Genomic DNA, 26,793 nt, shown 5'->3' on the forward strand with positions numbered 1-26,793 from the left:
TCTTTCTAGGTTCCACACCTTCTTACCCTGGATTGCACTGACAGTTTCCAAGCCGTCCAAGGGAAGATACAAATCTGTTTTTGTAGCACAATGCTTTAACTCTAAAAGCCAATTCTTCTGCCTCCAAATTTCAGCTTTAAGATCTCATCTTTACAGAAAGCAGGTGCAAAGTGTCACTGAGTGGGAAGCAGAAAGTGGGAAATCAAAACCTTCTCCTTAGATAGGATGACCTTCCATGTACTCTCTTGGAGAGGAGGAACCGCCTCCTCTTTCCTATTTCTGAGGTTGAACTTTCTGTCCTGTTTAAACGTATCACTAATGTATCTACTGTTTCTACTATGGTTTTAAACCACTTATTGCCCCACTAAATTAACCATACAGTTTACAATGAAACAAAATCTTTTAAATGGTAATATAAATGAGGGAAAATCTGATTTGTTAGATCTCACCACTCTGTCATAAAACTTTGGCTTCACTAAATCTTGATAGTCTCATTATCTACATAAAGAACCCTAACTTCTACATTCTATATTCTCTCCACAAATGTTGGCTAATTTCTCAGATGGTTTTCACATAACCTTTTTTTTTTTTCTAATTCGTCACTGCCTTGCTTCCTTATTTCTTGCCTCTCTCTATTAAGCCCTTTTAAAAGAACCAGCTCCCTCCTCCCATGCATCAGGTGCTTACAAGGCCCTGAAAAACATCGCTGCAATTACAGACTGATGAAAAAAATCTCTTATCACTGAATCACCTGAGTTAGCAAATGAGTGGCACTTCCCTGTCTTTATAATCATTGTTTCTGCTCTTTGCATGAGTGTGATAGACTGAAGTCTAGGCTCCTATGTAAATGTGTGACCCGTCGTTTCTATAACCGGGATAATGTCTTCCTCATGTAATTAGGCATAAAAGCTTTGAACATTTTGCATTTCCTCGGTATATCTCCATCCAAATTTGTTTTTTTTAAGATAAGACAACAGGCCTCAAATGGGGTCACTCATACTAAGCCCCACGTCACCAAACCAAGACTTAATTACAGTTTGGGCTCTCCCAGAAATGGAATCTCATACCAGTCAGTCAGGAGTTGTCTGATCAGCAGTAGTGAGGTAATCTGCCTGATAGACCCGTGCCATCCCCTAAAGGAAAATAACCTTGCAGTAATCAATTTGCTTTTTGCCTGATAAAACTTCCTTGTTCCCACTCCCTTCTACCTATAAAAGCCTTTCATTTTGTGCAGCTGCTCAGAGCTTCTTTCTATCTGCTGGATTGGATGCTCACTGATTTTGGGGACTTGAGCTCAGTAATGAAGCAAGTCTCTGGCAGGCATATCTGTACCTCTGATATCACTTGAATTCAGGGGATGGCAAATACAGCTATGATGTTGCTGCTTAAGAATTTTAATCCTTTTTAAAATGAGCTGTGAATAACCAGCTATATTAATATTAAAGACTAGAAATGTGACTCAGTTTGAGGAAAAAAACCTCTCAAAACAAAATACCTCTGTGATATAAAAGAATGTCAAGTCTATCAAAAATTAAATTTGCAAAATATTCAAGGAATTCCAGAAATATAAAATTATTTGTGAAAAAAACTTTTGAAAGGACATAATACACACATGGCTATTGGACATGTGTTTTGTAAACCTTGGCTCTTTTTTTTGCCAGTTTATATGTAGAAATGTTAGAAGAAATATGGATTTGGGTACTTTCTGCTAGATATTTAAATTTTGCTTTTTACTTAAAACAAGATGAGCCCTTGCAAAATACTTTATTCAGTGTTTTGTGCTGTGAAGAGGGGAAATCAATTAAGAACAGCTTCAGAAACAGATTTCACATGCTAATAATCACTTTAAATGCTATTATTAAAAGAGGAAAATAAATATGTTACTTAAGCCAATGTGAAGAGAAAAATTCTTAGAGGAAATGTATCTCTAGAATAATGATGAAAGGTGAATTGGTATCCTTTGTTGATGGGGCAGAAAAAGACATTCCTGGATGAGAAAACACCTGAACAAGGTCATGGAAAAGTAAAACAACCTGGAGTCATTTTGAGAACTACAAGTTCTTTAATATGGCAGAATCAAGAAATAGGTTTGCTATGGGCTGTGGAGGGTACCTGCCAAGCATTAAGGATGGAGAAGTAATCAAGGGCCAGGTAATGGATGACATTTTATGTTCCACCAAGGTGTTAGGGAATCCTTGGAGGGGGGCGGGCATCAAAGGGTTTCAAGACAGGGAAACATGATTAGATTTGTTGCTTTTGTACTATTGGCTTTAGTAGCAATAAGGAGGATAAAATGGAAGGTTGTGAGACTAGTGGCAGAAAAGAACTAAGAAAATACCATAATAGTACAGAAAACAATAACAAGGAAGAGTGGTGATGGAAGGGGATGAAATTGAAAGAAGATAGGGGAGGGAGGTGAGAGTGAAAATTAAAGTGACTCTGCTGTTTTTGACCTGAGTTATTTCTGAATATGGGGGGATGCCAAGAAAGGGGATATAGGAGGGGGAGTGGCTTCTGGGAAAACATTTATTCCATTTTTGGTTTGTTGCTTTCAAGATGTCCAGAACATATAATTCTAGAGCTCAGGAAGGAATGTGAGATAAACATCTGGGATTCAGCAGCCAAGAAGTGAAGTTCCAATCTTGAAGATGGACATGATTGTTGAGGGAGACATATAGAGTGAGAAGACAGATCCAAAGACAAAACTGTTGGAAGCATCAAGATTTATGGAGTGGGAGAGAAAGAAAAGTCAGAAAGGGAGAGGGAGAGGGAGAGTTAACAAGAGAAGCAGGAGAGAATGGTGCCTTCCTTATATTTCAGCCAACTGAACTCATTACTCATTATTTCCTGAGAATAACAGATGCTTTCCTGTTTCTAAGCCTTTACGTATGACTTTTCATTCTTTCAAAAAGAGTTCCTCTTAAAGTCCTACTTTTCAGAGTCTAAAGTGGAATACCAGGTCTTTTGTGAAAACTTTCCGTATCTTTTCTGCCATAATCTCTCTTTCCCCTGTTTTCCCAGTAGCACCAGTGTCATGAAATTAGACACAGTTGTATTATTTAAGGCAATCTTTATATATTAATTCCTTTCAAAATAGCAATAAGGCCGTTACATGTCAGTGTAAATAATATTTTAATGAAAAAATATATTTTCTAAAACAGAACAATTTAGTGAGAAAAGTAGCATTGTTTTCATTTTTGCAAACCTCTTTAATGCCTGGTTTACTAGAAGACAGCTGGATTATCATAACCATTTTTGTATTAAATCTGTTGTGATTAGCTGTTTGGCTGAAGGACAGAAAGTTCAGCCTTATAGCGATAGGTAGTTGGAAAAAGAAGGACGTATTTAATAGCCTTTTCAGAAAACTGTGGATATTCTTTCTTTTTTGGATATACACCAAAACTTAACAAGGGGTTGTTTCTTAAAGGTTAGTTTGTAATGTGAACTCTGAAATCATATCAATAAAATGTTCAGACTGTTATATTAAAATCCATTTGTCTATCTTGCAATTTGGATGGCCACTTTCTACCCATGTGTGATTTTTGTAACATTGCTTACACATTTGTCATTTGGAAAGTATTGATCCACTGAGTTATGCAAGTCCTTGAAATGTTGACACTTTTCACTATCACATTTGTTCATATTACTATCATATTACGAATCGCATCAGAAAAGCCTTTAGATATTGGGAAACTGTCAAACTCACAGTGGTGGATACAATTTTTCCAAATTTTCGTTTTTACTCAAAAGCTCAAGTTTAATCATTGGAAACAAATACTGTGTTATTTTCTTCAATGCAAGAGTCTTACATCATTAATTTTCAAGAAAATGTCATACCATTCTACTCTGAATATGAATCCTTTGTATATATGCCTTATCCTTCCTAAGGGTAAGAGGAAAGAATTGGCTCAATTCCTATTTGTATTTTCCTTTCGGCTTATAGCTAAAGTTCTTGGGCTTAGTAGGTCCTCAACAAATATTTGTGGATTTGAATTGAATTTATTTCCACTGTGAATTTAAACTACTTTAGGGTTTTCATATGCCCCAGTATGCCTGAGACAATCCCCATTTATGCCTATTCTCTTGTACCATCCACTTTAGGATTTTTTTTCCTGATTTAAACAAGTAGTGTTAAGTGTTGTATTAAAATAAGCGAAGATCAATTTGATGGGCCTTTATTCTGTACTTGCAACTTCTGCTGTAGTCTCATCTAGAAGTATGAGGCTAATATGCAGGGAAAAGAATTCTCAGTTTAGGACATATAAAGAGAGTTGCCTGGTTAGAGAGAATATCTTTCTATTCTAGAACCTTTCTAAATATATATTTTATATATATATATGTATGTATTATATATAAAATAACAACTGCTGTTCAGGATAGCATGTGGAGTCTTAATTGATAAAATGATGTGCCCTTGGATTCAGGCGACTAGGAACAGTTAAATCCTTCTGGTCTTGAGGGTGGAGGAAGAAGTATTCAACACAGTTGCCCCTGCAATCTACTTGGTGTTCTAGCCAATTATGCCATGGCCCATGCTACAGATTTCATGATGTAACAAGCTGCCAGGCTGCTAGTCAGCAGGGTCATTAGGAAATGTGGGTAATTACAGATTAGTTGTCCACGAAATATGTTCAGGAAATAGAGGCTGGTTACCATATTGTGTACCGAGAGTGGTCTGAGTGCTCTTGCTACAGCAGTATCCCATGGTAAAAATCTTTAAAATTTTCTTATTTTGTTATTCATGCCTTTATAAAAATTGCAATCAACTCTTTTGACAGTAATAGGCTAAAAGCCAAGAGTGTTTCATGAAAAATTAAGTACTGAGTTTCTGTTTCTCAAAAAAGCTAATGTTGAAGGTGTAACTTTCAAAATTTTTAAATTCCCCACCCAACAATGGGGCCATAATTGCTGAGCATGTGAAAACTGAAAGTATCCACTTCAAAAGTTAATGTTATTTTAAGATGATTGTTCCTGGAGATCATGATTTAACATGTGCAGCTGCAGAAGGTGTATTTACATGTCACTCTGCAGCAGGACTTTCCATTTGGATCAAATGATTTTACTTCTACATTTTGCTCATTTTAGATTCCCAGTTTTCTTATGACTGTACAAAAAGTGAAATGATAGCTGTTATTTTATTAGTTCTAATAGGATGCTAACTTCACAGATAGTTAAATGATGAGACTCTTACAACAACATATCAGGTGCTACAAATAAAAGCCAGCCAATTAAAAATGGTTCAAGATTTTTTCCCACACAAATCATGGAATCAAAGTAAAACTATTTAAAGTTCATTCTGTTTAGATAAAGCATCTCACACTATTGTTAAAAACATTATAAATTTAGTTTAAAAGTTCAGCATTGATATAAAATTATTGGCTTATTTCAGTAATAAAATGAACACAAATTTTGATGGACAACTTTGTAAAAACATGGTAAAAGCAATGTTCCATTAAATTAAGATACATACATTGAAGAAATGTGCTTATCGTATTGGTTGTGGTACATACAAAATTCATAATTGCATCCTAAAAGAGCTGTGATGATCTAACAACTGAAATAGAAGCTATAGTTGTTAAATTTTATAAATATTTTGTATGTACATGCAATTAGAGTTACTAAACTGTATACTTCTTTTTTTTTTTACAAATTTGATGTTGAAATAAAAAAATAATTCAGATTCAGTGTGGAAGTAGATGCTTTCTCTCTTTGCTACATGTTATCAAATTTTAGAAATGCTTGAGCCCTTAAGGAAGTTCTTTGTAAATCAATCTAAGTGCAATACAATATATTCAACTTACTTGTAATTACTGAAATAATGAAAGTCCAAATAGTGCAAGATTTGATTTTGAAATTAGATAATAGATCTTTGGGATATCTTGAATGTCCTTTGTGTTCCCACTTTTGTTGGAGAAAATTCTCTGTGCCAAAATAGAATAAAACCCAAATGAATTTAAATTTGGCAAAACATTCAGAAGAATCATAGAGAGAGATAATTTGACAAATTTCATCTAATAAAACATTTATTGAATAAATATACTCTGAGTGGAGGCAAAAAGAGAGTACATGTGAAAATATTTTGGCTGAAATATTACTATATTTCAATATAATGCAATTAAAATGGAAAATATTCTCAATTTAGCATTATTATTGATCTGACCAGGTACCTCAGTAACTGTAGAGAGTATTTTCATAATTAAAAATAGTATGGGAGGGCTTCCCTGGTGGCGCAGTGGTTGGGAGTCTGCCTGCTGACACGGGTTCGTGCCCCGGTCCGGGAAGATCCCACATGCCGCGGAGCGGCTGGGCCCGTGAGCCATGGCCGCTGAGCCTGCGCGTCCGGAGCCTGTGCTCCGCAACGGGAGAGGCCACAACAGTGAGAGGCCCGCGTATCTCAAAAAAAAAAAAAAAAAAAAATAGTATGGTTGAAATAGAAGAAATCAACTGAAGATATTAACAGTTTCATATATATTAACAATAAAACACCATTTTAAAGATTGCAAGTAATTTTGTAACGAACATACAAAATAATAAGACCATAGGAAAATACCAGTGACATGATATTAGAGAAATATGACTAAGAAACTGATACATGAAGACATAATGAGGATAATAATTCTGTACGTATCATTTTTACTATCTATATTTATCTTCTTTAAGTGAAGATATAACACATACCATAAAATTCACCTATCTTAAGGCTTAATGATTTTTTACATGTGTATATAAGTGTGCAAACACCATTCGGATCAAGAGAAGAACATTCCAGCACCACACACACCCTGACGCCTCCTCCCAGTTGATTTGGCCCCAAATAAGTTACTACTCTTCTGACCTCTGTAACCAAAAAAATTACTTTTGACTCCTTTTGAACTTCATATAAATGAATATTACAATATGCATTCTTTTTTTTAAAAAATTCTATTTATTTAGTTATTGGCTGTGCTGGGTCTTTGTTGCTGCTTGCAGCCTTTCTCTAGTTGTGGTGAGCGGGGGCTACTCTTTTGTGGTGTGTGGGCTTCTCATTGCGGTGGCTTCTCTTGTTGCTGAGCACGGACCCTAGGCGGGGTGGGCTTCAGTAACTGCCGTGTGGGCTCAGTAGTTGTGGCGTGTGGGCTCTAGAGTGCGTGGGCTTTCAGTAGTTGTGGCTCGTGGGCTCTACAGCACAGGCTCAGTAGTTGTGGTGCATGGGCTTAGTTGCTCTGTGGCATGTGGGATCTTCCCAGACCAGGGCTTGAACCTGTGTCCCCTGCATTGGCAGGTGGATTCTTAACCACTGCACCACCAGGGAAGTCCCACAATATGCATCTCTAACCTCTTTCAACATTGTAAAACTCATCCATGCTTTGGGGTATTACAGAGGTTTATTCCTTTTTGTTGTTGTATAGTATTCTATTATATGAATATACCACTTTTAAGTTATCCATTGCACTATTAGTGAACATTTGGTTTATTACCAGTTTGGGGCCATTATGAATAATACTCCTATGGGCATTTTTGGTATATATATATATACTTGGCAGGCACACATAGGTAATCATCTTTCTTGAGCACATACCTAGAAGTGGATATCACTGTGTCATAGAGTTTGGGATGTTTAGCTCTAGTAGATATTGGTAAACAGTTTTCCGAACTATCACTAACACTATCAGCAGCAACATTAGAGTTCCAGTTCCTTTATATCCTTGCCAACAGTTTGTATTTTCAGTCCTTTTAATTATAGCCATTTTAATGGGTGTTGTTGGTATTTTATTACTGTTTTAATTTGCATTTCACTGTTATTAATAATATTGAACATCTTTTAATATATTTATTGGTGATTTAGATACCTTTTTTTGTGGAGTGCCTATTCAAATCTTTTGCTCATTTAAAAAATTTTGGGCTAAGTGTCTCTTTCCTATTGTTTTATATGAGTTATTTCTTTATTTTGGACACAAGTCCTTTGGGAGATATATGTATTTCAAATATCCTCTTCCAATTTGTGGCTTCCTGTTTACTCTATTCATGATGGCTTTTGATAAAGTAAAGGTTCTTAATTTTAATAAAGGTAAATTCATCAGTATTTTATTCTATGATTAGTGAACTGTATGTTCTATTTGGAAATCTATGCTTTTCTCAAGGCTATAAAGGTATTCCGTGTTTTCTTTTTGAAAATTCATTATCTGACTTTTCACATTAAGGTATGGAATGTTTCTATATACTTATTTCTCACAGTTCTGGAGTCTGGGAATTCCACAATCAGGGCACAAGGCACTGGTGAGGTTCCACTTCCCGGGTTCTTGGCAGAAGGGACAAGGGGAACTCTGGAGCTTCTTTTATAAGGGCGCTAATCCCATTAATGAGGGTTCCACCCTCATGACCTAATCACCTCCCAAAGGTCCCATCTCCAAATACCATCATATTGGGGATTAGGTTTCAACATATTAATTTCTGAGAGATACAAATATTCAGTCTATTAATTCAGCCTTTTAATCCATCTTAAATTAATTTTTATGTAAGCTAGGAGTCATATTTAATTTTTTCCAGTATTGTATCTCCTTTTTTTGGCATCCTTTTATTAAAAAGACTATCATTTATTTTACTGAATTGCAATAGTGACTTTGCCATAAATCAAATGATTTTATATGCATGAATCTGTTTCTGAATTCCTTACTTTGTCATACTGGTCTGTTTGCCTGTCCTTGAACCAACACCACTCTGTTATAATTTCTGTTGTTTCATGACAAACCTTGATATCTTTATGTTCCTCCAATCTCTTTGTTTTTCTTCAAGATGCCTTGGCTATATTAGGTAATTTGCATTTTCATATAAATTTTAGAATGGGCTTTTCAATTGGCACACACAAAAAAGTCTGAGATTTTGAATTGTTTGTAAATCACTCTGGGGGAGAATTGACATTTTTACTACCATGAATCTTCTGATCACAAACATAGAATATCCTTCCATTTATTTAGGTCTTTATAATCACATTAGCAATATTCTGTACTTTTCAGCACAGAGGTTTTGCACATCATTTTTTAAAAATTTTTTTTATTTTTATTTTTTTGCGGGCCTCTCACTGTTGTGGGCTCTCCCGTTGAGGAGCACAGGCTCCGGGCACGCAGGCTCAGCAGCCATGGCTCACGGGCCCAGCCGCTCCATGGCATGTGGGATCTTCCCAGACCAGGACATGAACACGTGTCCCCTGCATCGGCAGGCGGACTCTCAACCACTGCACCACCAGGGAAGCTCTGCACATCATATTTTAGATTTATTCTTAGGAGTTTTATTTTTCAGTGCCATTTATAATGCTATTTAAAATTTATTTTCATTTTCTAATTGTTCCTAGTATATAGAATACAATTGAGTTTTGGATATTGATATTGTTTCCAGTAGCTGTGTTTATTAATTCTAATAGTTAGTACATTCTTTTAGACTTTTTACATACACACATACATACATAATCATGTCATCTGCAAATGACAACTTTACTTTTTTCCCTAAAAAAGTAAAGTTTTTTACTTTTTACTCTTTGTTATATCTTTTGTTTCTTTTATTTGTCTTGCCTTATAGCATTGACTAGTACCTCCAGTACAATGTAGAATAGAAGTAGTTATAGTGGTCATATTTATCTTAATCCTAACTCAAGAGGCAAATGTTTAAAATTAACCATTAAGTAAAATGTAGTTGTCAATTTTTTAAAAAGATATTCTTGCTGAAATAAGACAGATCCCTTACATTTCCAGTTTGCTAAGAGGTTTGGGTTTTTTGTTTTGTTTTGTTTTTCCTTGATCATACTTTTTCTGCATCTATTGAGATAACTATATGTTCTTTTCCTTTATTCTGTTAATGTAATGAGTTACACTGAGTTTTAAATGTTAAATCAATCTTGCATTTCTGGAATAAACTCCGTTTGGTCTTGATGTACTACCCTTTTTATATGTCCTTTATTAGATTTGCTCATATCTCACACAGGACTTTTGCGTCTCTGCTCATGACAGATATTTACCTGTAATTTTCTGTTCTTGTAATTATTACACTTAAGTCATCTTTAAATGTTCAGATTAAAAATTTTTAATTTTTAAAATTTAAAAAATTTCCTTTAATGTATGTAGTTTTTTCCCAGAAAGACTTATATTTTTAAATAATTTTGAATAAAACAATTTTTGGACAATAAATATTTCAAAAATATATTAAAATAAATATAAATGATTTAATTTTTATCATTTTTACTATTTTTTTCTCTTTCAAAAGTATCACAATTTGATGATAAATTTTTATGGTCCCCTATTAATAGGCAAGGTTGAGTCTTCCTTGCCCTTAGGCTCTCAGATTTCTTTTTGCCTGTTGAAGAAATTATTTCCTGTTGAAGCATGACCCTTTGAACCTTTTCCTGAAAGCTCAACATCTCCTATCCTTTCCCTGCTCTGAGCCTTAGCTCTTGCTATTACCCGCAACTGGAGTACCCTCTGAACTCCAGCAGTCTTTGCCTTTTGGCATTTTCGTCTTCTCTACATTCCAAATTAAATGGTCTCTTCTTCCTTCATTCCAAAAATATGAGATTTACTTCTCCTCTGAATAGATAATATTAATAAGCACTTGCACATATTACAATCACTACGTCAGGTACTATTTATTCTAAGTGCTTTTAATATATTAACTCATTTAATCTTCCTAACAACCTTATGAGGTAGATATTATTTTTATTAATCTTTTACAGACTAAAACAAAAAAACCCCTGAGTTATAGAGAGGTTAAGTAACCTGCCAAAGTTTATGCCATTAATAACTGGAAATCCACGTTTCCAATCTAAGTTGTTTGTTTCCAGACCCTGTCACCACACCGTGTCACCTCAGGCAAGAGCTGATAACAATTCTTCATTTCTACTGTCACTATGTAGTTTAGATCCCCTCATCTCTCACAGCTCTTTGTCAAGACCTGGCTAATTGTTATTAGTAGCAGAGGCATCAGGACGTACATTCTACCTCACACACTACTCCCAAAGTAACCTTCTAAAACACACATCTAAACAGCAACATCCAAAACATAACAAACCAAAATAACCACCAAAACCTCCCTCAATTTCTCATTTATTTGCTTAAGAATGTTTGTTAGCTCTTCACTGCTTTTAAGATAAAGTCCAAAATCTACCACAGTACGGAGGTCCTTTATATACTACAGTCAAGGCTTCCAGCATCAGCTCTAGCATTCCAACACTGCCCCGGCCCCAGCCTTTATGCTCTAGCCATACCTCTCCATTAGTAGTATTGACCCAAATCAAACAGACTGCCAGACATTTCTCCGGCAAAGATGGGTTTACTCAGGATCAGTAGAGAACTGTCATGTAGCGTCTGCAACCATGGTGAGCCATGTGCAAGTTCCCACGGGGCAAGGGAAGAACACTTTTATAGAGGGGAAAAGGAAGTTGGGCAGGCTACAGGAAACAAAGAGTCCAGTGGCTTTTCATTGGCTGAGCCCTTGCCAGGAAAGGAGTTTGTCTTCTTCCTGTTGGGCTCTGCTATTGTCACAGGGCATAAGAGCTCCCCCTTCTAGTCTCTTGACTATTTAATTGAGGTTTCTGGGGGGTTTTGTTTTGTTTTGTTTACAGTAGTTCTTAAACTTACATGCTTACTTATGTCTCCATGTCCTTGTTAGTGTCTCTGTGCATCTGTATTATCCTTCAGCTTTCCTCCCTCCCTCCTTTTTTCCTTCTCTTCCTCCCTGCTTCCCTCCTTACCTATCTCTTTACCTACTTCTACTTCTCTTTCTCTTCTCTCTCTCTCTTCTTCTGTCTACAAACTCCACCTCAAATATCATTTCTTCTTTTGGCAGCGCTCCATAAGCACTCCTTTCATCACCACCCCCAGCATAATTCTTTTATTCACCACTGAGATGCCAAAACATAGTGAATCTACCTCCATTCCAGCACATATCATACAGTATATTGTGATTTGCATTTATACCTGGTCCCACAACTAGCTAGTGAGTTCTTTGTGGGTAGGGACTATATGTTACCCACCTTTATTCCTTAGCACTTAGCACTTTGTACAAGGCACATCATAGGAACTCAACAAATGTCCTGTGAAATGAATGATTTATTTATTGGATCACATAATGGGGTTGAACACCTTGATGGCTCTCGATAAATATTTTTTGAAGCAAGTAGGCTTGTATCTTCTAGTTCCTTGGAGTTAGCAAATATCTGGTTCTGAGATGCCTATAGGTTTATCAGGGAGGATTGTAAAACCTACCACAGGACAATCAAGTCCTCCTCATTAGCAAAGCTTCATACTAAGCCACTCTTTATATTGCGATGAATAGAAATCACTCCAGATCACTGAGAATTTCAAATGCATATATACTAAAAAATAGTTTCCTCCTGTTCTATTCTTAGTGTGAAGAAGAGGATGAATAGAGTCTTCAATTACATAGAAATAATGGACATCCTCCTTTTATTTTTATTCTATGTGGGGTTTTAAATAAAGGATATGAATTTGCTTTGTTTTTAAAAACAATCTACAAAAATTCTTTATTTAACAAATTTATTCTTTATAGCTATAACCAAAAAATATAGGCTTTTATTTTTATAATTAAAAAATCTTGGCTTCAAAATAAATTAATAAATATATAATTAAGCAACTTATATTATTATATTAAACTTGGGGCAATCTTTGAAGAACGTGTTATTCCCCCACCCTTTTCCAAACATTAAAGGGACAAAATACAGACAAGCATTTCTTCTTTGAGTTTCTACATTAAAGGCACTGGGTAATTTACCAAAGCAGTGCAAAAGAAACACCAAACGTGAGAAAATTCATTTCAAGGAATTATTAGTAGTGCAAAAGTAACAGCCATACAGAGCAACCCAATTCCCCAGGAAACTTCATAAATAGTAACCTTATTAAGCTGAGGGCATGATAAATTGTGATAGGTGTGCATATTATATAATAAATAAATAAATGATAACTCCAAGGCCAGCCAAGACATGGTAAGTTAATAGCAGATTGGATGGCATTTGACAGTAGAAAGCTTTTGATGGAGAAAGTTCTGGATTTTTCAGTAAAGAACTACACAGAGCATATGGTTCACTGAAACAGGATAGATTTTGTTTTAATCAAATGTTTTAACTAATCTGTGAAATCGCTAAAATTTTACATTTCTTCACAGATCAACATAACATGAAAATTAGTTAAAAGAAAATCACTGAATTTCAGTGTAAAGTTTAAGCTTGTCTTTAATTTCCAGTTGAGTAGAATGCTTTCATACTAACAGTCATACAGATTTTTCTAGAACCACTTATTTGAATAACACTGATCATTATATCATAACTAAGATAACTTTAGAGTATTTTTATTTATTATAAGTAAAGTGAGTTGGCTTTTTGCGTGGGTTTTTGGCTATCTTGACATATAAAAGTAATTTGGGGAGAAACGGTGATTCAATAAAATTTCAAGAATCAAGAAGTGGTGGTGATTTCTTATTTAGCTTATATTTCTCTTGCTTTCCTTAGAATTTGCACTTCCACATAATTGAAAACCACAGGGCTTCCTGACCATTAAATCCTCAGGGTCAGGCTGGCTTTCCTTGCTTTCATTTCTTCCCTGCTGCACAGGCCCATGGGCTGTAGCCTTCTTCACCATCCTTTTTAACAGTGTTAGCATCTTCTCTGGTGCTTGCTGGCCTTTTGATAATTCTAGCTACATGATGAGAAGGATATATATAGTCTCTCCAGCTCCCACTTCCTTGCTGCCCTGAAATCAAGCATAGTAGATGCTTCCCATTTCAGAATTTTACTGTTATTCATTGTGGGATAGAATCTTGATAAAAATGATCAAAGAAAATTACAAAATTTAAAAAAACTTATAACATTTTTGGAAAAGACTTTATTTTTTAAGCAGTTTTAAGTTTGCAGCAAAATTGAGAGGAAGATACAGAGATTTCCCATATAACGCCTTCCCTCACCCTTATAACATTTTAATGCCTTTTGTTCCCTCACAGTTTCCCCCTATGGCTAGAAGCCCTAGAAACTGAGGATTCCTACCTGCTCTTTATGTTGAGAGCAGGCTTCATGTGTTCCTAACTTTCCTGTTTCTAGGCCCAAAGATCCCTTTCTTTGTAAAGGCTTGCCTTCCCTCCATAGGCCTGAAGATGCAAAATGAAAAGTGTAAGTCAGTGTTAGGGTACCTGTGTCAGCACCTTCCAGTCTTGACTCCTTCTCAATGGCCTCCTAACTCAAGATAGAACACATTCCCCTATGATGTTACCACACCTAGAAGCTTTCTTCGAATAATCATGATTACTGGGGGTCTTGGGATAATATAAAAATAAATAAGCCTGAATGAGTAAAGCTTCAATTTTATTAATGCATAATGCCTACCGTATCATGAGGCAAAGGTTATGGATGTCCTTAGTTTAGCCCAAAAGTACTCATTTCATCAAGGTTTATGTATAAGTCACTGAAACCCCCTCCCTCATTCAACCTTCCAAACTTCTTCCAGTTTTAGTTCCCCCTTCCACCCCACCATAACCACTGGCACCCCATAACAATGGGATGGAATGGAAGCCTTCTTTGGAGCCATGATGGAAGGGTGAGCTAAAGTTTGGAAGCCAGATCTTTCCTCGTAATTAATATCAGTACACTAAATGAACACCAAAATCCCATATACCATTCATGTCAGTTAGGGGAAAAGTAAACTCAAAATGTTCTAGGATAAAAGAATGTTACGTTACTCTCCTGTTGAATAAATAAGATGATAGCTATAATTATGGCTATTCTATGTATTACTGGCTCTATTATTAAACAACTGAAAAGGCAAGTAAGAACACCAAAGCATCATGGAGGTGGCAACTGAAAGAAGCAGCTCTCCCCCAATACCCTTCATAGGTTTGGGGCAAATAAAAGGAAGAAGTTGGAATTTATTAAAACATGGAAGTTTGAAAGGGGACCCGTGGGCCTGGGCCAGCCCTCTGAGAAGGGGTTGCTGCTCGGCTGGTGGTGGTATCATGAGACTGGTCCTGCAAAGTGTCAGAATAGCCACAGAGTGGAATCAAGGTCAGCTATTAGAAGAAACTGCTATAGGAACAGGAAACAATCCAGTGGAAGCAAGTCCCTTCTCTCTGCTCTGGCCTTGCAGTCTCTGTCCAGCGCCCTCTATTGGCAGATCTTATGAGGAACCGCTGGCAAAGCAGGAACGCAGTCTGAGTCCCAGCTTGAGCATCACAGAGCCGATGTAGAAGGGTGGATTTGAAGCTGAGAGGCACAGTATGATAACTGCCATACTGCACACAGATCCTTGTGGGATATATGTAGTGGGTGGGATAGTGAAGGGACCAAAAAAATGATGATAGAAGGAGAATCAGGTTAGTAGGTATCAGAGGAGGACACAGGAGATTTTTAACAGTAAGTATTATGGCTAAAGGAAGACCATTGGTTTTACAGTTGAGATTTGGCTAAGAAGGCATTTGCAGAGAGTCACTGAAACAGATGTTAGATTATAATAAAGTGGACACAGTCATGTTGACTACTCTTTCAATAATTTTGGCTGCAAAAGGAAGGAGAGGAATAGGGAATAACCTAAAAAGATAGCAGGGTTAAGAAAACGTGAATTTGAGGGGGAGGAGGGAAGGAGAACTGATAAGGCATTTCCTTGAAAAAGAGGAAATACTTTTGTAAAGATGGAAAAGAATGAGTGAAGTTATAGAAAAAAATATGTGGAAAGGAAGGAAGTAGACACAGCATTTGTAGGATGATTTTAACTAAATCATTAAGGTAATTGATGAGGTGCTTTTCTAAGGATGAATATGGCTGTGCTGGGATGGGGACCTGAGGGAATGAAGATGATTCAGAACACTTCATGTGTGGAATTTATTGGGGGCAGGAAAATTCCATACATCAGATTGAAAGAATCTAACAAAATGATTCCTAGAAAATGTCTGAACCAAACCAGGAATAAGAATTATATACACTCTGGGGTGTGTGTGTGTGTGTGTGTGTGTGTGTGTGTGTGTGTGTAAGATTCTAAGCCTCCAATTTCTGTAGTCCAGGGTTTTATAGCTGAGGTACTGCTGACATTTTGAGCCAGATAATTTTTCGCTGGGGACGGAGGGCTGTCCTGTGCATTGTAGGGTGTTTAGCTGCATCCTGGCCTCTACTCACTAGATGCCAGTAGCACACCATCTTCTCACCCACATCATGACAATCAAAAGTGTTCCCCAACATTGTCAACTGCCCCTCAGAAGCAAAATTACCCTTGGCTGAGAATCACTGCATGTTTAAATTTTCTTAGATTTATCTAAAACCATAAACTGAATTCAGTCATTTTCTTTCAAATGACTAAAGGCAATGAAAGATGGTGCTGTAATTGCATTGTTCTGTATCATTTAAGTCAAATGGCATTGTTGGTTAAAGACTAATGCCAAAGAGTATAATTTTAAGAGTATAGACACAATTCCTGGCTGTACCTATTAGTTCCATTTTTGTTCAGTCACAGACTTCCCCTTTCACTACCTATGTTGAAAAAAATGTATTATTTTTCACAAGGAGACTAGGACAAAGTGAATAAACACATCGGTACAAATCAGTCATTCATACAGATCAAAAACAGTGTATTTATTAAAGATGGTCATTTACTGCATCTTTCTGTTAATACAGTTCCTCATGTATCTTTTTACATTACACATGTTTACATTACATGTGTACTCTTTGAAATTCATTTGAAGAATGTAATAATTTATATTTGATATATATGTTTGATAATGTATAATTTGATAATAAGAATGCCTTCTATTTAATTTCTTTCAAAAGCAGATAACCCTTGAAATAGTTACATTTTCCTCCCCCTTCTTTCACAAGCAAAAACGAGGTAGAGGTAATTAGTATAATCATATGTCACAAATGTTCTCATTCACCAAAGGAAGGAAATTATTTACTAGTTCAAAGTTGTTGAGATTAGCTGTCCTTGGACTAAAATAATATTTGTGTATGCTGTCTACCAAATACAGTTGCCCGTATGCTTCCACTTCAAAATCTTAAAATTCTTATTAATGATTTGTTCTTCTTATCTTTAATGATGAACATCATTAGTCAGATGTTATCCCGAACTCATTTTGCATCTTGGATATTAATGTGTATGTATTTGTCTTTCCATTACTTCTGTGGCAAAAGCATGTTTACCATACTATAAATCTTATCAGTCTTTGAACAAAAGTTACTTAAAACCCTGAAACTGTGTTATTTTGTGATTTTGAGTTGCCACTGTACCTGGGTAGTATCTGTTATTTATTTGCTTGTCTCCTGAGGGTACTGGTAATGCTTAATGATTTACATCCCAGGGTTTCCTTAACCAAAACAATTTTGTAAGAAGACTAAAGGGTTTGTTTTTCAAATGAATGGTTATACTAACTAGAAATCATGGCTCTGCTTTACTGGGCTTAAAACAAAGTATCTCGCATCACTCTAACATCTGGATTTCATTTATTGCTAAGGCAGAATAAAATTGGTTTGAAAAGAGTGAAGTGAAATCAGTTTTAATGATAATGATCATTATTTGATTTTTTCTTTTGACTGAAAATTTCCCTCCAAGTCAGGTTCTGTCATGTTTAACTTTGAGTGTGTACCTCATAGGAATAAAAGTTAGAGCAACCCAATCTATTCCTCTTCTACCTCTGACTTAAAAAACTACTTACCTAATGAAAAATGCAGTAAGAGACATAATCTTCCTTGATATTTTGGTGCAATGGCTCTGTTGGATTTCATATATATATATATATATATATACACACTTGTATACACATGGAATGTGTATATACACAAGTATATATATATATATATATATATATATATATACTGGCTTTAATTGCCTGCACTTGTTAAAACATTTTATTCCACCAAAAATATAATACACTTGGTCTAGATTTTACAGCTTTTCAAACTGATTATCTAAATTCGGGTGATTCTTTAATTTTTAAAATGCATTTACAAATGGGATACATCAGAAACAATGTGTCTGAAGTATCTCACGCGTGCATTAAATTTTCCTATAGTGACAACATAACACTACATTTTAAAATTGTCAACCTGTGCAAATCTTCATGCCTGTTTATGTATGCCTTTCAAAAAACTTTTCTTACATTTTGTTGAAATTCTATAGCTGTCTGGCAGAACAGCTGTCTTGCTCAAACATTACTTCAATGTTTTGATTTTTAAAAAACCTACCTCTTTGTTTCTGTTTGTTTTTTTTTTTTTGCGGTACGCGGGCCTCTCACTGCTGTGGCCTCTCCCGTTGCGGAGCACAGGCTCCGGACGCGCAGGCTCAGCAGCCATAGGCTCACTGGGCCCAGCCGCTCCTCGGCATGTGGGATCTTCCCGGACCGGGGCACGAACCCGTTTCCCCTGTGTCGGCAGGCGGACTCTCAACCACTGCACCACCAAAGAAGCCCAAAAAACCTACCTCTTAATTAAAGATGTAAAGAAAGATTTTTTTCAAAGACATTTAGAAGAAGTGTTTCACATATGATAGCTCTATTCCCAATAATCCTAAACGTTACTACTATCAGCACTAAAAAGGAAGAAAAAGATAGTAATGGGAAGAATAGAAATATGAAAAGAGAACTGGAAGTTATACTTTAAATGATAGACAAACTTCTGGCAGTTGAAGCTCTTGGAGGCTGGCATAATTACCCAAGTTGGAAAGATGGAAAGTGGAAGGAAATGCTACCCCTAGGGATACTTAAGGCCAGATTTGCCAAAGTGCTGGAAAACAAAACGCAGGAAAATCCCCTGAATATGTCGTCAGGGCAATGGCCTAAGTACCTCCAGATAACTTTCCCTGTTCACCATTGATGGGGTAAGAAGGCTCTGAGTCTGGTTTGCTCTCTCACTGATTCCAGTGTGACCTCAGGCAATTTGCTTCACCTGGCTGCCTCTTTCCCCTCTCCTCAGAGAATTTAGAAAATGACACTTGGTGGGACTTAATGTTTATAACCACTTCAAGATTTCAAAGAGAAAGTTATCAGAGATGGACAAAGTATAGTTCCTTGTCACTCTACATGATGGTAAATGAAAGTTGAAATCTGGAAATAAAGTCCAAACCAGGTTTAATATGTTAGTTTAAGTTTGCATTTACTGTGTTTCCATTTAATTCAATTTGATTCTATGCAATTTCATTCCATGTGTATTTATTAAGGAGTGACGATTACCTTTGGAAAACTCAAAATCCAGGGCCTGCAGAAATTGGTTCACTGGCCATCTTGGAAGGCAAAGGGGTTCCTCTACTTGAAGGACAGAAAAAGAATCTCCTAAATCCCTATGTGGTTCAGCAATTCTATTATATCCAGAGGTGAAGCTCAGTGGGAAAACTGGGAGACAGTACAGTCAGCCCATCGGCAAATATTTTTGAGCTCCTAGTTGGTTGCAGAGGCTGTTCTAGATGCTGGGGAATTCAGACTGAAATTCAGTCCCTGGATGAAACTATGGATGAAACCATATTCAGGGCCTTATTTCACAGTTCTGGTAAAGGATATGATCCTATTTCTACTACTGTACTTCATGCTAAGAGAGTGAATGGGAAAGCATCCTGAGCCGAAAATGGATAGACCACTACTAATAACAATAACAACAAATATACAGCGAGAGCCTCCTGTGTTCCAGCACGGAGTTAAGCATCAATATACATCACAGTTCTTCAAAACAGCCTTTTCTTTTCCAAATACGAGGAACCTGAGGCTTAGAGAGCCATGGTAACCAGCTAGTGGGTGGCACAAGTGCAACACAAACCCAGGCCTGTCTTGATTCCAAAGAGTTATAAGGAGTAATGAAATCTGGTCAGCTGAACGTCTGCTCTCGTACTCAGTGGTGGCCCTTTTATTCTCTCTTTGCTCAGTTGTTGCTGCCTGTTCTGCAAATAATTAGCAATTTTGTACGAAATTCCTCACTTTTGTGGGAAGTCCATTGCACTGACCTACAATGAAAAGCTATTTCCTTCCAAAGACTCTGAGCTAAGCCATTTGCGTTGCCATCCAGAAAGGAACATCTTAGAGAGCAAAGGGAGGGGTTAAAGGAAAGATTTATTAAGCAGTTACTATGTGCCAGGCACTTGTTTAAAATTTGTTTGAAAAACAAGTGTTTAAAAACATTTCATTTTGGGACTTCCCTGGTGGTCCAGTGGTTAAGGCTCCATGCTTCCACTGCAGGGAGCATAAGTTCGATCCCTGGGAACCAAGGTCTTGCATGCCATGTGGCATGGAAAAAAAAAAAAATCTCATTTATTTCTCAGAGAAACTTCAATAGAGGAGAATATCAAGGTTCAGAAAAGATAAACCATGCACCCAAGGCTGTGTAGAAAACAGTGGCAGAGCTGGGGTTTGAATTCACATTAAGCTCCTGCCTCTCCCCCGACCTGTGCTGCCTCTGAAAAAAGTATACTTACGGTATCTTGCTTGGTCAAATATTCTTATGATTTAAATAAATCAGTGAGGGACTTCCCTGGTGGCGCAGTGGTTAAGAATCCGCCTGCCAACGGAGAGGACACGTGTTCAAGCCCTGGTCCAGGAAGATCCCACATGCTGTGGAGCAACTAAGCCCGTGCACCACAACTACTGAAGCCCGCGCGCCTAGAGCCCATGCTCCACAACAGGAGAAGACACCTCAATGAGAAGCCCATGCACCGCAATGAAGAGTAGCCCCAACTAGAGAAAGCCCACGTGCAGCAACGAAGACCCAACACAGCCAAAATAAACAAATAAATAAATAAACAAACAGTGAAAACCACCACTACTGCAACAGCACAGAATAGATCTCTACTCAAATATCACCTCCTCAAGACAAAAAGCTTCCCCTGAAGTAGCCAACCTCCCTACCCTACCCCTACAGCTTTATTTTTTTTCGTTGCACTTACCACCTTCTGACGAAGCCCAGGGTTATTTGTCTTTATCGTCTGTCCTTCTTACTGGAATATGAGTGTCTAGAGGGTATGCATCTCATCTGACTTGTTAATTTCCATATCCATCATGCCTAGAACAGTGCCATCATGCCTAGAAATAAATAATAAACATTTATTAAATAAATGCATGAAAGCAGGTTTTTAAAGGCAGGGTAGATAGCAAACCTGCAACAGGTTGAAAGCACAATGTGGTTTAGTCTCGAAAAGATCACCTTGGTGCAACAAATGCAGTGATTTGAATTAAATTTTTTTTCTCGTAGGTTAAAAGTGATTCCCAACTTAAGAAATCACTACTCGTTATCTAAAATTTGGCTCAATATAAGGCTTCACTCAAGAACCCCATCAGCATTATTTATTTTATTAGGCATTTTTAATAGTACTTTATAGACATTTTGTCATTGTAAATGGAAATGTATTTACTTTAAATATTATTACCTTCCAGAAGCCTAAGGGCAAAGCAGACATTTTAATTTATCTTGCAAAGCTATGCAGTTAGAGAGAGGGTGGAAAGATTGATGAAAAATGAAAAGATCGGGCTTCCCTGGTGGCGCAGTTGTTGAGAGTCCGCCTATGGATGCAGGGGACACGGGTTCGTGCCCCGGTCTGGGAGGATCCCACATGCCGCGGAGCGGCTGGTCCCGTGAGCCATGGCCACTGGGCCTGCCTGTCCGGAGCCTGTGCTCCACAACGGGAGAGGCCACAGAAGTAAGGGGCCCACGTACCGCCAAAAAAAAAAAAAAAAAAGAAAAGATCAGAAGAGAGACAACTAAATTACAAAAATAAAAATGTGTTAGTTTTATCTATGAATGCCCCCCCACAAATTACCCGATAGCTACTACAGACATCTCAAAATCCAGATAAATAACAATATTTTTATTAACTGTTTGATACACCTGTTTTTCCCTACATTATTTAGTTGAGTTCTCTTTGATTTCCTCAAAGACAAAGTTATATGACAATAACTTTGTAATTTTTTTCCATTAACCTCTAGCATAATTAATTAATACTAGTTTTTATTATTGATAATTGGCTTGCACACCACATGGTTTATTATTGATAATTGACTTGCACTGTAACATGGTTGCAGGTTTGTGCCCAGAAACATAGGTATTCTGATAAATTCTACTTTTCATGGTAGCCAAAAAAGCATGGTGCATTTATATTTATACGTGCTGCATCATCTAGCATGTTCCTGAAAGGGGAAAGCTTCACATTTGACTAGGCATCAATAAGAAACTAATTCTTCACTGGCAATTTTTATATTTAGCTACTGAAAAAGTTTCCACAGACTAATTTGTGGTGCTGTACATGTCAACCTATGTTTCTCCTTTACTACCAAATACAGTGTCAGCACCCTAAAATGGGTTGGTGTTATGGTAAGACCTCTGACCCTGCCCTTCAGTGTTTCCACACCAGGCATATCGGCACTACACATGGGGGGAGTGTGCCTGGGAGCTGTTCATTCCTATGCTGGCGCAGCTGGCAATAACTTAACATGAATGTGACTGAGAACCACATAAACATATTCCACCAAAACCAAGCTGAACCAATCCCCAACTCATCTTCCCTTGAGCTGGATTTCAATAATGCTCCACCACCACTTGGAGGGGAAGTCGGAGTGAAAAAAGACAACAATCTTAACCAAATTCAGTTCAAGTAATTTACTTTGGCAAATTTTACAAAGGCATGTCAACATGTGAACACATTGCTGGTGTTCCTTCCAGGGCCTTGGAAGGGAGGGTCCTGAGCTTCTGCTTCATTAACTTCATGACAGATTCTCCTGTAATGGGTTCACATGCACTACACTTGCTAACCTCCATCTCTTTCTTTGCACTGACAAGGCACAGTTTTGCTCTCCCTCCCACTCTTCCTGTCTTTCAAATAACTGTCTCCTTATCATTCGTGTCTCAGCTCAGAGAAGCTTTTTCTGATCTCCTATGTGTATCATTCCCCTCACTCTGCCATGTTACCCAGTTCCTCTCTCTTTTTAGCTCTCATTTCTCTCTGAAGCTATTCTGTTTACTTATTTACTGTCTGGCTTCTCCAGTAAAATATGGGCTCCGAGAGAGCAGGAATTTTGCCTGGAATGCTTACAGCTACACAACCTGAACCTAGAATGAGCATCTGGCACTCATTCATTCAAATGACTTTTGAATGAATGAATGAACTATATGCTTAAAAGCGCATAAATTAGCTTAAGAATATAATTAGCTCAAGAATATAATTTTACCATTTTAATCAAGTTACTCCAACTCTAGTCCCGCATTTCACTGTGCTGGCTGAAAGCCAATCTCAGGTATGGTTAGGGCTCCTTCCTCCCTGGGGTTTGCAAAGGCGTTAGAATTCAACAGAGGAGCAGGTCATCAGTCATTGCCCTCACTGGTCACTGAACTGTCCATGGTCTTGGCCAGCAGTCAGGTCCTAACTGCAGCTTCTGTGACATGCATGTGGCTGAGGAAGGTTGACAGGGATTGGGGGAGCCCTGCTTTTGGTGTTTGGCCTCCCTCTAAAGACCCTGCAGCCCTTTCCCCCGAGGCCTTGCCATTCTTTCCCTGACAGCAGCATGGTGGTCTACCGACCACTAGTCCCTCCTAGTCAGAACTAAGCCCCTCCCTTGCTTTTCTCAAAGGCATTGCTCTGGGACATCTTGCAAAATCATTTCATGGTGTTTAGACCTTATGAAACTGAGAATCACGGTTACCACCTTCTGTTTCTGCTCAGAAAAATCCTTGAGTTGAGGAAATTGTAAGGGTCTGACTACTTTCTTGGAATAGGAAGAAAGTGGGAAATCTGAAGAACAAACAAAATTATCAAAATCTCAAAAGTGATCCTGTCACCTCCATTTTATATATTCTTGTATATTGGAAGGCAAACTAACCGGCAGTTTGGCTGACTGTATGCTGTGGCTCTCTGTTATGGGCTAAATTTTATCCCCCCAGATTCATGCATTGGAGTCCTACACACCAGTATCTCAGAATGTGACTATATTCGGAGATAGGGGCTTTACAGGTAATTCGGCCTAATGAGGTCATTGGGGTGGTCTTCATCCAATGCTTGGCATCCTTATGAGAAGGTGAGATTAAGCTACAGACAGGTACAGAGAGAAGGCCATGTAAAGACACTTGGAGAAGACAGCCATCTACAAGTCAAGGGGACAGGCCTCAGAAGGCTCTGCTGACACCTTGATCTCAGACTCCTAGCCTCCAAAGTTGTGGGAAAATAAATTTCTGTTCTTGAAGCCATCGAGTCTGTGGTACTTTGTAATGGAGGCCTAGCAAACTGACATACTCCCTGATGCTGCAAGGTTGGGCAAGGCAGCCACTCTGGGTTCTGTGTAAAAGTAGAAGTTGTTAGTGTGCATTCTTTAGCTCTGCAAGCCTCCGTGATGGAACTTTAAATCACCAGCAGTAGCAACAGTGCTGGTTTCTCCCCAAACCACATTCAGCCTCAAAGCAAGAGCGGGCACGTAGATGCACAGGGAAAATGCTTTCAGCAGGGCCTGGGGGTGTCTTCTTTCACATGGTTCCTTATCGCCTTCACTGGAATGCCGCAGAGCCCAACACCACCTGCTCGCATGGCATTTCGCTCATGTGCATTCCAGGAAACAACACAAATACTCGAGTGGCAGCAGGCCCTAGCGGGGTCAGCAGGTGATGAATTAGTGATTCTCCAATAGTCAGAGCTGCATAACTGTTAAACATGAGTTCACAAATATTCATCCATCATATCGATTACCTGTATATTTACTTTTTAACACAGAATGAAGTTCTGATATCTGTAACTAATTCCAACCAGCATGTTGCCTCTTGCTGTCTTTGTCTGGGATATTCATTTCTTCTCGTATACACAATCTTATGTCTAATTGTTGTCAGTCATTTTTTGCAGGGAGAAAAATAAGACGATAAAAAAAATGCATTGTTTCAAAGCTCCAAATTTTAACACTGATTTTGGAGGGTATAATTTAGTGATAGTTCCAAATTATGATTGTACCTATGGAAAAATGGTTTTGTTTGTTTAAAAATATAAAAGCTATCAGGAAAATCTCATCTTTGATAATTCTTTGACATTACCTTATATTTTTCCTTAAATTATCTTTACTTTTTCTGATGTTTCAGATAACCCAGTACTATCTGAAATGCAAATAAATGAAATATTTATTAGCAAAAACATAAAGTAGCAAAATGATATAGTCAGCAGACATCATGAGTCATAGCATTGTATTTCATTCCTTGACATTAGAGACAAATGCCCTCCAGTGTTTTGGAAAAATCTAAAACTATTTTTTCTAATATGTTGATTTAACTCCCTCTTCATTATCCTAAAGTACACACACACATGAACACACAGGCACATACATACATACACACCACTTTTATAAAGTATGCTTTTTGAAAATGAAACTTTTAATATGTATTTATCCTACAAGGACTTTAATCCATGTGGTTTCATTTGGTGATTCACTCAAATTTAACTCACATAAATATATTAGCTAATGTTGCAAGAGGCCTGCTACATTTTTTTAAAGTCCTTTTAATAAGCACCAAGTTTTGGTGTCCCAAAAGGAAAGAAAACTTAAGCTTGGTTTAAATACTGAAATCACGGTGCATTTTTTTCAGTTTTGGTCATTCTAAATTTCACATAATTTTACAATAATGTTGTGAGATAATAAAAAATATATATTAGTCTTTGCTTCCAGTTCCTGACACAGAGCTCCTAAAACGCTTGTAATTTCCTGGGTGATAGGAGTGCCTTTGTTCTAATGAGGTGACTCTGGGTGAGCTCCTGGATGGCTCCTGAGTGAGGGCTGGTCACCAGAAAGACCAAGCCATGATTAGAAGCTTGGAATTCTCAGCCACACCTCACATTCTCTTGAGAAGGGAGAAGAGCTGAAAATGGAGTTAATGATTGATCATGTCTATGTGATGAAACCTCCATAAAATTCCAAAAGGATGGGGCTCGGAGAGCTTCTGGGTTGGTGAACACATAGAGGTGCTGGGAGAGTGGTGCCCTTGGACAGGCCGTGAGAGCGTCATACCCCTTCCCACACACCTTCTCTTCCCTACCCATCTCTTCCCTCTGAATGTTCATCTGTATTCTTTATCATATCCTTTAATAAACTGGTAAATGTAAGTAAGCACTTTCCTGAGTTCTGTGAGCTGCTCTGGCAAATTAATCCACCCAAGGAGGGGAGTCTTTGGAACCTCTGATCTATAGTCAGTTGGTCAAAAGCACAAGTGATACCCTAGGATTGCAGCTGGTGTCTGCAGGGTGTGTGAGTGGGGGTGGGAGGCAGTGTGGGACTGGGCCCTTATCTCCCGGTAGATAGTGTCAGGATTTAGTTGAATTCTTGGACACCCTGCTGGCATCCTGAGATTTGCTTGGTGGTGCTGTGGGGTGGTCCCCCTCCCCACAGACCCACATTGGAATTGTGATCAGGAACCAAAAGAAACGTTTCTTCTTTTTGCTGTGATGCTTTATTTTTCTCCAAAAATTAATATATTACTATGTTATTCATACTGAAGAGTAACATCTAGGTTTTTTAATAATTAGAAAGAGCCCATAGACATTAGCTCAAAATGGAAAGTAATGATATTTTTGAGTGAAAAGCTGAATTAGAAAAATAAAAAAGAGGCACGAGCTAGGCATGGGTGGCCAATGTGAAATTATTGCAGAATAAGTAATTCCTAATGGAATATTTTTGCTTCATAATATGCCTTGACAGTTCATGTTAGGCTCAGAAATCTTAATGTAGTGTCAAAATTGGGAAAGATAGTATAAATCTTATTAGCTGAATGAAAAATGAAATGAATGAACGAATGAATGAATGGTAGTGTAAAACAGAGCATCTGATATAGTGTTAAATCATTTAAATGGC

General features: G+C 37.5%; 1 long non-coding RNA gene across 2 annotated transcripts; it reads right to left on the reverse strand.

The window, feature by feature from the left end:
- Positions 1–25,048, reverse strand: LOC114902714. Of its 2 annotated transcripts, XR_003795590.1 has the most exons (4): positions 24,989–25,048; positions 20,874–21,009; positions 5,802–5,921; positions 1–176 (listed from the first exon to the last, which is right to left on the reverse strand). It is a non-coding gene; the product is annotated as an uncharacterized LOC114902714 (long non-coding RNA). The 2 variants fall into 2 exon arrangements; XR_003795591.1 differs by lacking the exons at positions 1–176; positions 5,802–5,921 and adding an exon at positions 20,327–20,488.
- Between the last annotated feature and the right edge of the window lie 1,745 nt (positions 25,049–26,793).

This window comes from Monodon monoceros, unplaced genomic scaffold (assembly GCF_005190385.1).
Source record: "Monodon monoceros isolate NGI ecotype Baffin Bay Population unplaced genomic scaffold, NGI_Narwhal_1 Super_Scaffold_20, whole genome shotgun sequence".
Lineage (NCBI taxonomy): Eukaryota > Metazoa > Chordata > Mammalia > Artiodactyla > Monodontidae > Monodon > Monodon monoceros.